Consider the following 14,091-nt stretch of genomic DNA (forward strand, 5'->3'; position numbering starts at 1 on the left):
CCCCCCCCCCCCCCCCCCGCCACGTGGGCGGTGGTCAGGTTCCGCCGAGTGCGGCTTTGGGCACGGTGTTGGGGTTTGGGGGTGGTTCCCCGCCTGCGGTGGAGGTCAGGAAAAGTGGAGGTGCCGGGGGCGGGGGGGGGGGGCATGGTGGTAGCTGGGGTCGCACCCGGGCCGGCCCTTCAGGGGGCCCCCCCCCCCCGCCCCGATGCGTTCATAATGTGCTCCAGTCCTTAAATCGAATGGTTGAGAAACTGTTTTGTAATGAGCTTGGGGAAGGCAAAGGAATGCGTCATTCAACCTCTTTTTTTTTTTTTTTTTTCAATTTATTTTTCTATATTCCCTGTGTCTTGTGTCCTGCACAATGCCTAGCACGTTGTATTCAATAAATAGTATTGAGTTGAAAAGCACTAGATACGTGGACACACATTAAGGTGTAAAGGAGTGTTGGGGAGAGTAATCCCTTGTGTTGCTTAAACCTCAGGTCAACTTTTTGAGGGATTAGGATGGCTAGTTTTACAAAAGAGCAGCAGGCTCAGAGAACCTAAGCGAACTTGTTCAGGGTCTAGGAACAGCAAACAATCGGGCATTATTAGGCAAACTAAAATCAGATTCTGGAGGGAATTCTGTGCTCTGTGCAAAAGAGCTTGACTTTTACTGTGTAGGGGATGGGCAACCATAAAGGGCCTTAGGGAATAGTAACTACTTTTGAGGCTGGGTCAGGGAGAGACTGAGGCAAGGGAAGAAATGAAAGGTTCTTGGTGCTTGCTGAGACAGCACGTAGACTAAAATGGGAACATACAGAGAAGATTAGCATGGCCCCTGCACAAGGATGACACACAAATTCATGAAGAGTTCCATATTATTAAAGAAAGACAATTTTTTCTTTTTTTTCCCCTTTTTTCTTTTTCTTTTATGTATATGATGGTGGATGCTACCCAAACTTACTGGGTAAGTTTTGTAAGTTTCGCATTCATTTCATAATATATAGGTCAAACCATTATGCTGTGTACACCTTAAACTTCTGTAGTAATGTATGTGAATTACATCTCAATAAAGCTGGGAAAAAAACCAAAACATTTCTGGTAGTGACCCATGTGAGAAAGTGGCCTGAACATGCTCAGTTAGTTGGGATGGAGAGGAACGGGCATCTTTTGAAAAATAAATATTCGGATTTTACTTTTTATTAAAAAAAATTTTTTTGAAGATTTTACTTTTACATAATCTCTACATCTGACGTGGGGCTGGAGCTCACAACCCTGAGATCCAGAGTTGCATGCTCTACTGGCTGAGCCAGCCAGACGCCCCTAAAATAAATACTTGGATTGGATAAATAAATACTTGGATACAATGCTCATTTACCTAAAGATGAAATGAGAATGACTTGAGTGAGCAGGAGATAATGGTGCCATCAACTGAGATACAAAATGAACAGGGAGAAGTAGGTATTTGGGGTAAAAGGATGAGTTTTGTTTGGACATATTTGATTGGTTGAGGACAACCACAATCCCACTGTTTGGAGTGGGGCAGTCTTTAGTGTGCTGCAGAATGAGCGTGGTTTTGGGGTTTGGAAGGTCACTGGAGGCTCAAATTTTAACGGGCAGTTGAGGAATCCTGATTTCTATCACTGCATTTACTACATTGTTTTGAGAATCCCCTGGACTATACCTTTTTCCCAGGCCCTGTGCTGTTGGCTGCTGTCTTTGCTAGCCACATGTGGCTATCAGGCTCTTGAAGCATGGCCAGTCCAAATTGAGACGTGCTGTAAGCGTAAAATACACACTGATTTCAAAGATGTGTTGCCAAACAAGAAAGGACTGTAAGGTATCTCATCAATTATCTATTTGATTCCATGTTAAAGTAATCTTTTGGATAAGTTGGGTTAGTTAAATAAAAATATATTAAAATTAATCTCAACTGTTTCACTCTTTTGAAAATGTGACTAGAAAATGTAAAACTGCATACTCCACTCACTTGATACTTCTGTTGGACAGCACTGCCCTGGACTTCAGTGTTTGTGGAGGGTGACATCTGTGCCTTATGTGTCTTTTTATCGTCACTGTGGAGAATAGTACTGTGGAGAATAGCATATAGTAGGCACTCAGCAAATATTCATAAATACATTAATGAAACCCATGAGTGAATGCAAGGACTTGAAACTCTGACATTGATCAGCTCCCTCAGAAGAATGTTTTATTACATTGTATCTTTGGCAATGTTTGATGTAAATGTGCAAAAAGACTCAGGCTCTTAATGTTTGTTTTGCTTGACTACAGCTCCAAGGAACCCCTAATCTCTTTGATTCACCCTCCATTCCCCTGTCCCCCAGTATAAAACAGAACTAGGTGTGAAAGCTGGCAGTTGCATTTCGTTAGACAAGTGGGAACTGTTACCAAGGAGGGTGAAGTAACGTGTAGTGGAAATAGCAGGGCTTTGGAATAACAAATTTAGGTTTGAACTATGCTGTGTAACTATTTTCTTAACTTCTCTGGGCTTCAGTTTTCACGGTGAAATGGGGCTAAAAATACCTTCTAGGATTGTGTGTGACAGTTAAGTGATAGGATTTATATTAACTTGCAAACTGCACTTAGAGGTATTTCACTAAATGTACATTCCCCTCCACTCCCCAGCCTGGATGCATCCATCCCACTGTGAAGCGGAATCAATCAGGCAGGTATCGAATGCCTATTCTCTGTTCGGGACTATTCCAGGAAGTGGAATACAGCAGTGAAACAAAAAGGGGGAGGTAGAAAATAAATAATAAATAAAATGCATAGTATGTAAGGTGACGTTGAGTGCTCTGGAGGAAAAGAAAGCAGAGGAGGAGGATAGGAGGTGCCAGGCAAGGCAGGGATGGGGGTGCAGTTTTAAACACAGTGGTCAAGCAGCACCCGAGTGGCTCAGTCAGTTAAGCTTCTGACTCTTGATGACTCAGGTCATGATCTCACAATCTGTGAGTTTGAGCCCTGCATCGGGCTCTGCACTGACAGTGCAGAGACTGCTTGGGGATTCTCTCCCTCTCTCTGCACCCCCCCCCCCCCCCGCTCGTCCTTTCTCTCAAAAAAAAAAAAAAAAAAAAAAAAAAAAAACCCACAGTGGTCAGGAAGGCCTCACCCCCAAAGCGACAACCGAGTAAAGACAGGAAGGGATGAATGAGAGCCACGTGGTAGTCTAGGGTACAGGGAATAGCAATTAAGGCCCAGAGGCCAGGATGTGTCAGTCAGGTTATGAGATCAGCAAGGAGATGGGCGTGCAAACAGCAGCAGGAGTTAAGGTTGAGGAGCTGGAGACAAGGTCAGCAGGGTATCCGGAGACAGATCCTATAGATCTGGTGCCTTTTATTGCAGGTAAAATGGGAAGCCAGTGGATTGTATTAAGCAGAGAAGTAACATGATCTGACTTAGGTTTACCAGGATTGCTATCATTCTGGCTGCTGTGTGGAGAAACTGAGAGATGAGTTAGTTGGCTACCGTAAAAATACAAGGGAAGATGAAGGCAGCTTGGGTGGTAACAGTGAAAGAGTAACCAAGTATTCATGTAAATTTTTTAAGTGCATTTTTCTTTTTATTTATTGAGAGAAAGATAGCAAGCTGGGAGACAGAATCCCAAGCACTCTCTGCGCTGTGAGCACGTAGCCTAATGAGGGGCTCGAACTCACAAACCATGAGATCATGACCTAGAGCAGAAACCAAGAGTCAGAGTCTGAGCCACCCAGGCGCCCCTGTAAGTGCATTTTTCAAGGGAGCGCTTTTATTGAAGTCCTAAAGCAATTCCATGATCCAAACCAAAAATGACCTTGGTGACAAATAACCAGGGTACCTCCTACCTGTTCCTAGTTATTCAAAGTCCACATGATTAAATCCTCCCGTCGGATGTTGCTGCCAAACCCTCCAGGGCACCGATTCTGCTGCTGAGTCTCCCAGAGCTTCTGCCGCCCCCTTTTAAGACTGTAACATGGGGCGCCTTGGTGGATCAGTTGGTTAAACATCCGACTTCGGCTCAGGTCATGATCTCACGGTTTGTGGGTTCGAGCCCTACATTGGCTCTATGCTGACAGCTCGGAACCAGGAGCCTACTTCAGGTTCTTGTGTCTCCCTTTCTCTCTGCACCTCCCCTGCTTGTGCTCTGTCTCTCAAAAATAAAAAAAAAAAATTAAAACAAAACAAAACAACTGTAACATCCCTGACTTCCAGTTTAAGCTCATTAGGATTAAGGAGAAAAAAAAAAAATCATTGATTCTGTTCATTTTTTACGCTACTCAGTACGGAAGCTTGGCAGTCACAGGCAGGAATAGGGAAAAGGCTTCGCACCTTCCGAGAGACAGTGTGGGGCACTCACACTCAGTAGATTCCCTTTTTTAATAAGCTCTGGTCTATGAATCACATAAATCTCAGCACTGAGAGCCAATTTTACGGTTTGGTTTGCTTAATAGTCACACAATTAAAATAAGTTGTAAAAAACGGTGATGGTGTTTGCCAGGATAAATATTTAAAAGGGAACAGCTGTGGGAAGATGTAATAATTCACATCAGCCCATGGCTTTTTATTTTCAATAAAGGCTGTGGCGGTTGGTTCTTAACCAGCGGGGTTTCTTGGCCTCTCCTTGGGATAGCTTTGTGCTGTAGCTGCCAGGTTGAGGTAGGACAGAGACGAGTGGAGTCAAGTGTCTCGTGTGCCTCCGGGAATAGCTGATCATGACACAGAGACAGGGGCAGGGTTTAGGACGTTCGATCCCGACAGTTGAGGTCACAGATACGGAGTGAGGGGACTCAAAGTTGCCTACGTCTTCCCTAAACTTCAGGGGTGGGTTTTCTAGTCATGATTTTTAGGAGGCAAGTTAATAATTTTCAAAAGGTAAATTTATAAAGAGATGAGCCTATCTGGGAAACAAACCTAAGTTCTGTCTCCTCCAGCGGACTCTAGGCTGGCTGAGAGGTGGCCTTGGTGCCCGCTGATTTTCCAGTTTGGGTATGATGGTACAGCTTGAAGATCAGGTCGAAAGCTTCCTTCCTCTCTCGTGTCTCATGCCATTCCCTTTACATCAGGAGAGGGCCTACCCCTCTTCTCTCTTCTGGGAGCTTCCACCCATGCCCTCTTACTGAACCTTCTGACCGTGCAGCCCGCTGTGCTCTCCCTCTCCCGCCTTCGGCTTCGGTCTTGGTGTTGGTGATAGTAAAGAAACAAACCCCAATTGCTTCCACTTGCATTACAGACGATACTCTGAAGACTACTTCACTTGTGACACCAGACATGGGTTTTCTACATCCAGCAATGAAAGGGTTTCGGTTAAGGGCTCAGTCCCACGAGACTGCTCCCTGCCCCCACTTCAGATGCCAGTCCCAAGGCCAAGTTGTCACCGGGCTTCCGACTGACCACCTGCAAGTCAGAGCTTCCCAGACCCCCCTCTGTGGGTTTGATAAATGTGGTAGAGCAACTCAGGAAAAGTTTACTTCCTGGATTATCCGTTTATTATAAAAGGATGTAATCCGGGGCGCCTGGGTGACTCAGTCGCTTAAGCGTCTGACCTCAGCTCAGGTTGTGATCTCATGGTTTGTGGGTTCGAGCCCCATATTGGGTTTCTTGCTGGCAGTGTGCAGTCCGCTTGTGATTCTCTCTCTCCCTCTCTCTCTGCCCCTCCCCCACTTTCACTTTCTCTCTTGCTCCTAAAAATAAATAAATAAACGTTAAAATGAAGAGAGAAATAAAAGGATGTAACTCAGGGCCAGCCAGGTGAAAGAGATGCGCAGGGCAAGGTGTGCGAGAAGGAGTACAGAGCCCTCTCTGGCCACGCCACCCTCCCGGTATGTCCACATATTCACCGACTTGGAAACTCTCAAACTCCATCCTTTCGGGGTTCGACAGAGGTTTCCTCACAGAGACACAATTGATTAAATCATTGGCAGTCGGTGGTCCAACTGAATCTCTAGCCCCCTCTCCCTTCCCAGAGATGGGGGAGGGGTGCTGAAAGTTTAACTTTCTAATCGCAAGCTTGCTTCCCCTGGCAAGCAGCACATAACCTTAGGGGCTGCCCAGAAGTCACCTGATTATCATGAACTCTGAGGTGGTTGAAAGGGGCTTGTTTTGAGTAACAAATGACCCTTTTGTCACTCTTACCACCCTAATCACTTAGGAAATTCCAAGGGTTTTAGGAGATCTATGCCAGAAATGGGGACAAAGGCCAAAATATATGTCTCTTTTTAAATTTTTTTTTAGCATTTATTCAATTTTGAAAGACGAAGAGAGACAGAGCATGAGCAGAGGTGGGGCAGAGAGAGAGGGAGACATAGGATCTGAAGCAGGCTCCAGACTCTGAGCTGTCAGCACAGAGCCGGACGCAGGGCTCAAACTCACAGACTGAGAGATCATGACCTGAGCTGAAGTCGGATGCTTAACCAACTGAGCCACCCAGGTGCCCCAAAATATGTATCTCTTATTTTGAATCACAATATCACAGTGATAGACAGATGTGGGAGGGGTCTTAGGGAGTACCCAGATAGCATAATACCCAGAGATGGTAAAACTGAGGCTTGGAGAGCAAACTGACTAGATAAATAACACATAACTAGTCAGTGGGAAGAGTCAGACTGAACACTTTTGATTAGCTCTCTTTCTACTACCTATACCAGTAGTTTAATAAATAATTGGATCCTGCTCAATTTCTTTTTTCTTAAAAAAATTTTTTTTTGTTTATTTATTTTGAGAGAGAGAGAGCACGGAGGAGAGGCAGAGAGAGAGGGAGAGAGAGAATCCCAGGCAGGCTCCGCGCTGTCACCGCAGAATCTGCTGCGGGGCTCGAACTCATGAAATGTGAGATCATTACCTGAGCCGAAACCAAGAGTTGGGCGTTTGACCAGCTGAGCCACCTAGATGCCTTGGTCCTGCTCAATTTCTTATACTATTTACAGTACAACCAGCTTGTAGTTTTCTTGAATCTAAGGGTCATGTCTTCACTCATTTATTCAAAAGCATTATGTAAAATGCTTTTACATTTTAAAATAAAAAAAATAATAATAAAAAAATAAAAAAAGCTATATGTAAAAGCATGTACATGCCTTGAAATTCACTTAATCCTCTCAGTAATTCTAGGAGGTAGGAACTGTTACTTTCCCTGTAGTTGTGGAAACGAAGGGTGAGATCACTTACCCAAGGTCGCATAGTTAAAAAGTGGTGGACCACAGGGCATGCTCTGTTCTTTCCTAGTTGAAATGTCTGGGAACTGAAGTCATTATTCTTGCTCCCATCAGAGACCACTAAAGAGTAAAATTTACTGGGGCGCCTGGGTGGTTCAGTTGGTTGAGCATTCAACTTCCGGCTGAGGTCATGATCTCAAGGTTCGTGAGTTCGAGCCCTGCATTGGGCTCACAGCTGTCAGCGGGGAGCCTGCTTTTAAATTCTCTGTTCCCCTTTTTCTGCCTCTTTCCTGCTTGTGCTCTCTTTCTGTCAAAAGTAAACAAAAGATTAAAAAAAAAAAAGGGTAAAATTTATTGCTGGTGAAATGGAGGAGGGTGGAGCAGTGTGGACAGTCTGTTAACAACTTCAAAAAATATAGCTTCCAACCCAGCCAAGGTCTCTGAACGGCGCTGAGTTCTCTTAATGTTGATAGCAAACTTCCCTAGTCTTAATTCTTGCTATTTTGGGGGATCGTCTCCCCTTTTCCGCATTTCTCTATTAAATAGTAGAGGGAATCAAGTTACATCTAGTCTTACTTTAGCAATTGCTGAGTGACCTTGGACAAGTCATTAGATGTCTAAAATGGAGGCAATAGCAGTTGTTTTACCTCCGGGGGGGCATTGAGACTTGAAGAAAACTGATGTGAAGGCAGTGAATAAAAGATACGCTCACCATGTAAATGTAAGGTGATGTTAAATAATAATGATGCAGGGTAATAGTGAGGACTTTGGGATTGCTGCCCTGAGCAAGTTCCTTCACTTCTGAGCATCAATCTCATTTGTAAAATGAAGATATTACATACTTACAGGGATGTTGGGAGGATTAGAGATAGTGTATGTCAAACCCTAGCACAGAGCCAGACACATGGTAGGAATCCAGTAAACGGGAGCTATTATTAATAATAACCTGACAACCTGGCTTGGTCGACACTCTCTTATAACCACATTCGGCACACACGCACACAATGAAAACAGCAATAACCCCCACCATCAACCACCCCACCAGTGTGGTCCTCTGTGCGCCCCTAAAGGTGACGGCTGGCTCCCAAGTGCATGTGAAGCTGGCCAAATGCCGTTAGCAAAAGGGAGGTCTAGCCAGATGGAACTCCTTTTCTCCTCTGAGAGACTGGGGGTGATTTTAATGAAGGATGGCTGAGTGCAGACTCACCCTGAAATAGCTTTGACTGCCAAGTGACAGGAGGAGGGAGCCAAATGAAATGGCGGTGGCAGACAAGAGCACCTAGGGCTGAGAGCAGCTGGGAAGCAATGTGTCCTTGCTGACTTTTTGATCGCACTCTGCTACAGAATCACTTTACTCCTCCTTTCCTCCACTTAAGAGGCCTCTAGGCAAAGAGGGCTGCCCACTAGCTCCCGCTGACATACGGACATCTCTGGAACATCCCTCTTTGCTTGTTTGGTGCCATGAGGAATTCTCATTAGCTGCTAAATGCGGGGGTGGCCCATTGCACTCCAGAGGCTCTTGTGGATACTTCTTGTACGGCTGCTCAGAGTAGGTAATGACTTCTTGTGCCAGACAAGGGACACACAAGGTAGGACAAGATTTCTCAGCCCTTTAGGCCTCTGAATTGACTTTTGTTCTGGTTCTGGCTTCCGTGAGTTAGCTTGGTCTTCTCACCACGTTTCCAAGCAACTTCCTGCTATGTGGGTGTTATTCATTCAGTGGATATTTATTGAACTCTATGATTGCTTGGCATTAATTAAGTTGTGGGCAAGACAGACGAGTCCCCTGCCCTTGTGGAGTTTACATTCTGGTTGGGGAGAGACCTAATTCATGTGCAAATAAACAAGCTAATTCAAGATAATGGTAAATTTAATGAACCCATAGAATGATGTGACAAGAGGTGGAGAGATGGCTGTTTATATCATCTGAGAAAGAAACATCAGGGCTGAGAACAGAATAAGATTGCCATGCTATTTGAAGTCAGGTTCTAAGCAGAGGGTCCTGTGAGGAGGAGGTCCTAAAATGGCATGTCTGAGGAACAGAAAGTTAGCCAGCAAGAATGGGGACATGGAGAATAAAGGGGGGAGAGTGTAGCAAATGAAGGTAAAAGACAGGTCACAGAGTGAGAGCCTATGGATTACCTTTAGCCTACAAGATGTTTTTGAGATTTCACTAAAAACAAAAACAACCTTGACTTGTAATTTCTCCAGATAATTAAAAAGACATGGCCATGCCAGCCCACTATTGGAGGACAGTTGATTTCGACATAGAGCAGTTATGCTCTCCTGCCCTTTCCACCGCCCTTTAGTGGGGCTTGTGGCCCGTCATTAGTTCATAGGCAGTAGACATTCGAATCGGCAAAGCTGAGCACCATTTGAGCTTAATAAAGGCCCGGACTGTTTCCCCCCCAAGTGTAATGGAAGCATGCAATGAAGGGTTTTAAGTGACAGTGACTCGACCTAAATTCAATTTTTTTTTAATGTTTATTTATTTTTGAGAGACAGAGAAAGACAGAGTGGGAGTGGGGGAGGGGCAGAGAGGGGAGACACAGAATCCAAAGCAGGCTCCAGGCTCTGAGCTGTCAGCACAGAGCCCCATGCCAGGCTCGAACCCACGGACCGTGAGATCATGACCTGAGCCGAAGTCGGACGTTTAACTGCTGAGCCACCCAGGCGCCCCATGCCAATTTCCTGTTAATGAAACATGCTATCTCCATTGAGATCATCTATTCCATGTTCATTAGAAAGTGGTTTTTCTTCTTATAAAAATTTTAGGTGAGTATATATACCTCCAGAAAAGGCCAGCATTGAGGGTGAAGGGTAGGTGGGGGGCACTATTCATATTATGCCAAGACAAACAGGACTATGCTGGGCAAATCTTGTAAGTAAAAGCAACAGTACTTTAGCCATCTGTCTCCAGATGATCAATTGAATGACTTTAAAAATGTTTAAAAGGTGAGATGCCACTTGTCTCATGGCAAAATTAAACATCTGGAGTTAAAAGAAATCTCAAGTAAATCATTACTCTAATTACCCCAGTTTCAGAGAGGAAATTAAGGGGCACTAAATTATTAGCCTAAAATGAAGTTAGCATGGGACAGGGTAAGACCAGTCCATCTTCCTTAACTTAGGATGGGTTTATTACGACATAACTCCATGGTAAGTCCCAATAAAGACATAAGTTGAAAATAACTGTAAGTGGAGGGGCACCTGGGTGGCTTAGTCAGTTAAGTGTCCGACTTTGGCTCAGGTCATAATCTCATGGTTTGTGAGTTTGAGCCCCACTTTGGGCTCTGTGCTGACAGCTTGGAGCCTGGAGCCTACTTCTGATTCTGTCTCCCTCCCTCTTTGCCTCTCCCCCTCTCACGCTCGGCCTCTCTCTCTCTCTCTCAAAAATAAACATTAAAAAAAAAAGAAAAAGAAAATACTGTAAGTTGAAAATGGATTTAACACAGCCAACCTACCGAACATAGTTTAGCCTAGCCTATCTTAAATGTGATCTGAACACTTACATGGGCTTACAGTTGAGCAAAATCTAACACAAAGCCTATTTTATACTAAAGTGTTGAACATCCCATATAATTTATTGAATACTTCAAAGTGAAGGACAGAATAGTTGTAGGAGTACAGAATGGCTGTCAGAGTATTGGTTGTTTACACCCGTGATCATGTGGCTCACTGGTAGCTGTGGCTCACTGCTCATGCCCAGCATCACGACAGTATCATACTCCCTATCACTGGCCCAGGAGAAGATTCAAATCACAATTCAAAACAAATTTTTTTTCTTTTCTTTTCTTTACAGAGAGAGAGAGAGTGTGTGTGAGCAGGGCACAGGAAGAGAGAGGGAGAATTTTAAACAGGCTCCACATTCAGCACAGAGCCTGATGCAGGGCTCAATCCCACGACCCTGGGATTGTGATCTGAGCTGAAATCAAGAGTCGGATGCTCAGCTGAGCCACCCAGGTGGCCCACAGTTCACAATTTGAAGCAGTTTCTACAGAATGTGTATTGCTTTCCCACTCTTATGAAGTCAAAACTTCATGAAATACAACTTCATGTAGGTGGGGGACCAGACACTTTATTGCACTTCAATTTATAAATCCCTGTCATATGCATGCGACATTTGACCTGTAAATGATGTATCGTCATTTGACCTGTAAATGATATATCATCATTTGAGGTAGGGTGTACTAAGGTTTAGAGATGTGACTTGCCCAAGATTACTAACCATTAAAATGTAGAGTGGGAACTTGAACCTCGGTCTTCTGTTCTCTTGCCAATTTCTCTGTTCTTTCTATTGTTCCATAGGAATCTAGTGAGTTACTACTAAAGGTTTTAGGCCTAAATTATTTTTTTTCTGGAATTCTCATTCCACAGCCTCTTGTTTCCTTGTGTGTAGTCATTACTTTCATCATTATGTGAAATACAAATGTGAAAGCATTTGGAAAGTTGTAAGGCACTGGGCAAATTTACACTTGAAAGCTAATTAAATCAGCTTTTTTTCCCCCTCAACCCAGGGGAACTACAGTAAATTGGCAAGTGAATTGGTGAAGAGGATTACCTCTGTAGCATTTACAGTAACTCTGATATACTGTTGGCTAAATTAGGAGGTTCTCTAAAAAAGAGAACAGTGACTGGAAGAAATCTGTGGGACTAAGTCTTACAATTTGGGAACTTCAGTGGATTTACAGTCTAATGCTAGAACCTCTTTGACCCAGTTCAGAGAGGCATAAAGGAGCTCTCCAACGTGTGGAGGATCTGAAAGGATCCACTAACCCCTATAGCTATTTACATTGATCTCAGACCCAACAAGGATTCCCTTGATTTTGTTCAGGGCCCCACCACTCATTCTCTGGGATGCAGAGCATTGGGAGATTTTGAGAGCTTCTGTCCCTCTTGAACACCCAATGCTATTTACATGTGTAGTAACACATACCTAGCACTTTTTTTTTTAATTAAAAAAATACCTTATTAGGTTTGAGAGAGAGAGAGAGAGGGAGAAAGAGAGAGCACGCGAGTGAGCACAAGCAGGGGAGGGGCAGAGAGAGAGGAAGACAGAATCTGAAGCAGGCTCCAGGTTCTGAGCTGTCAGCGCAGAGCCTGACTCGGGGCTGGAACCCACAAGCTGTGAGATCATGACCTGAGCCAATGTCAGACGCTTAACTGACTGAGCTACCCAGGCGCCCCTATACCTAGCACTCTTTAACTGTGTTACAGTTAAGGCCTCAACAACCTCAATGATACTCAATTGTTAACTTAGAGAAAGTTCCAACTCCTTAGAGCATGGCATTAAAGACCTTCCACAACAGTTCATAATCTAGCTTTCCAATCATAGCTTCCACTGTTGTCTGAAATGAACATTCTGCTCTATACTGGTCTGCTTGCTACCTCCTGTGCATGTTTTATTTTTCTACCTGCATACCTTTAAGTATGTACTGTCCTTTATTGTAGCCATCCATCACATATGGCTCACACTTGAAATGGAGCCAGTCCAAACTGAGATGTGCCAGGTTTCAGAAATGTAGAACCCCAATTGTAAACTATTTCATTCATGGTATTTAAATATTGACTATATATTGAAAAGTGAATGTTTTGGGTATAGTGTATAAAACAAAACACATTGATACTAATTTCACATTTTTTACTTTCATGTGGCTCCTAAGTAATGTAAAATATATATGTGGCTTACATCTTTTTATTTTTTAAAAGTTCTATTTATTTATTTAATTTCGAGAGAGACAGAGACAATGCGAGTGGGAAGGGGGGGGAGGGAGAGGGAGGGAGGGGGAGGGAGAGAGAGAAAAAGAATATCCCGATGTGGGGCGTGAACTCACAAAACCGTGAGATCGTGACCTGAGCCGAAACCGAGTCGGATGCTTAACCGACTGAGCCACCCAACCACCCCTATATCGTATTAAAACAAAATTTTTTTTTATACATTTATTCATTTTTGAGAACAGAGAGAGAGGCTGCGAGCAGGGGAGGGGCAGAGAGAGAGGGAGACACAGAATCTGAAACAGGCTCCAGGCTCTGAGCTGTCAGCACAGAGCCCAAGGTGGGGCTGGAACCCACAAACCGTGAGATCATGACCTGAGCTGAAGTCAGGCACTCAACCGACTGAGCCACCCAGGCGCCCCACTACACCGTATTTTTAAATGGACAGTGCTCTACTAAATCATCAGCCTAGCCTCTTAAGCCAACATAGAACAGGACCTTCTACTCAAGCCCACCTTAGTATTTCCTCATTCTAAAATAATAAAGTGATGGATGATAGAAAACTGTGAGTACCTGTGGTTTTATTCATTTAAGGCAGGCATGCCCTGTTATCAAATCGAAGTTGCTATTACCAGCTGACAGCTCAAGAAAACACTTTCTGGCAAAGACAGCAAAATAGTTAACATGTTCAGTAAGTGTTAGATTGCCTTTAGTCACCCACGCTAAAAAAAACCCCAAATCCTTGAATTCCATCTTTATCCCTGTTTTTCTTCTATATCCAGTTACTAAAATGTTAGCCCTTCCTGTGAAGTTTTTCAATTTTATTCCTTTTCTCTCGTAACTAATCCAAGTCTTGCTCACCTTGCTTTTAAAATTCAGTTTCCAAGTAGTCTCCCAGCTTTTCTCCCCTATCCACATTTGTTCCATTTTAAAATCTATTTTTTTTTTTTTTAGAGAGCAGAGGGGGGGGGGGGGGGCGGGGTGGGAGGGGGCAGGAGGGAGACAGAGAGGGAGGGGGAGAGGGAGGGAAGGAAATCCTAAGCAGGCTCCACACCATTAGCACCGAGCCCCACATGGGGCTCAAACTCATACGAGCTGTGAGATTGTGACCTGAGCCGAAATCAAGAGCAGCTTAACCGACTGAGCCACCCAGGTGCCCCTCGTTCCATTTTATATATTGCAACAAAATCATCTTCCAGAGTGTTTTTTTGCAAATATAATTCTCTGCTCAAAAACTTCCACTCTTCCTA

The 14,091-nt window shown here is 44.1% G+C and overlaps 1 long non-coding RNA gene and 1 other non-coding gene across 2 annotated transcripts; both read left to right on the forward strand.

Moving 5' to 3' along the window:
* The first annotated feature begins 209 nt into the window (after positions 1-209).
* On the forward strand, positions 210-1,908 carry LOC121017125 (uncharacterized). Its single transcript, XR_005784632.1, has 2 exons — positions 210-948; positions 1,677-1,908. It is a non-coding gene; the product is annotated as an uncharacterized LOC121017125 (long non-coding RNA).
* On the forward strand, positions 759-864 carry LOC121017394 (U6 spliceosomal RNA). The gene has a single exon (XR_005784739.1). It is a non-coding gene; the product is annotated as a U6 spliceosomal RNA (small nuclear RNA).
* Positions 1,909-14,091: the final 12,183 nt, after the last annotated feature.

Source organism: Herpailurus yagouaroundi, unplaced genomic scaffold (genome assembly GCF_014898765.1).
Source record: "Herpailurus yagouaroundi ecotype Mexico unplaced genomic scaffold, PumYag 215, whole genome shotgun sequence".
NCBI lineage: Eukaryota > Metazoa > Chordata > Mammalia > Carnivora > Felidae > Herpailurus > Herpailurus yagouaroundi.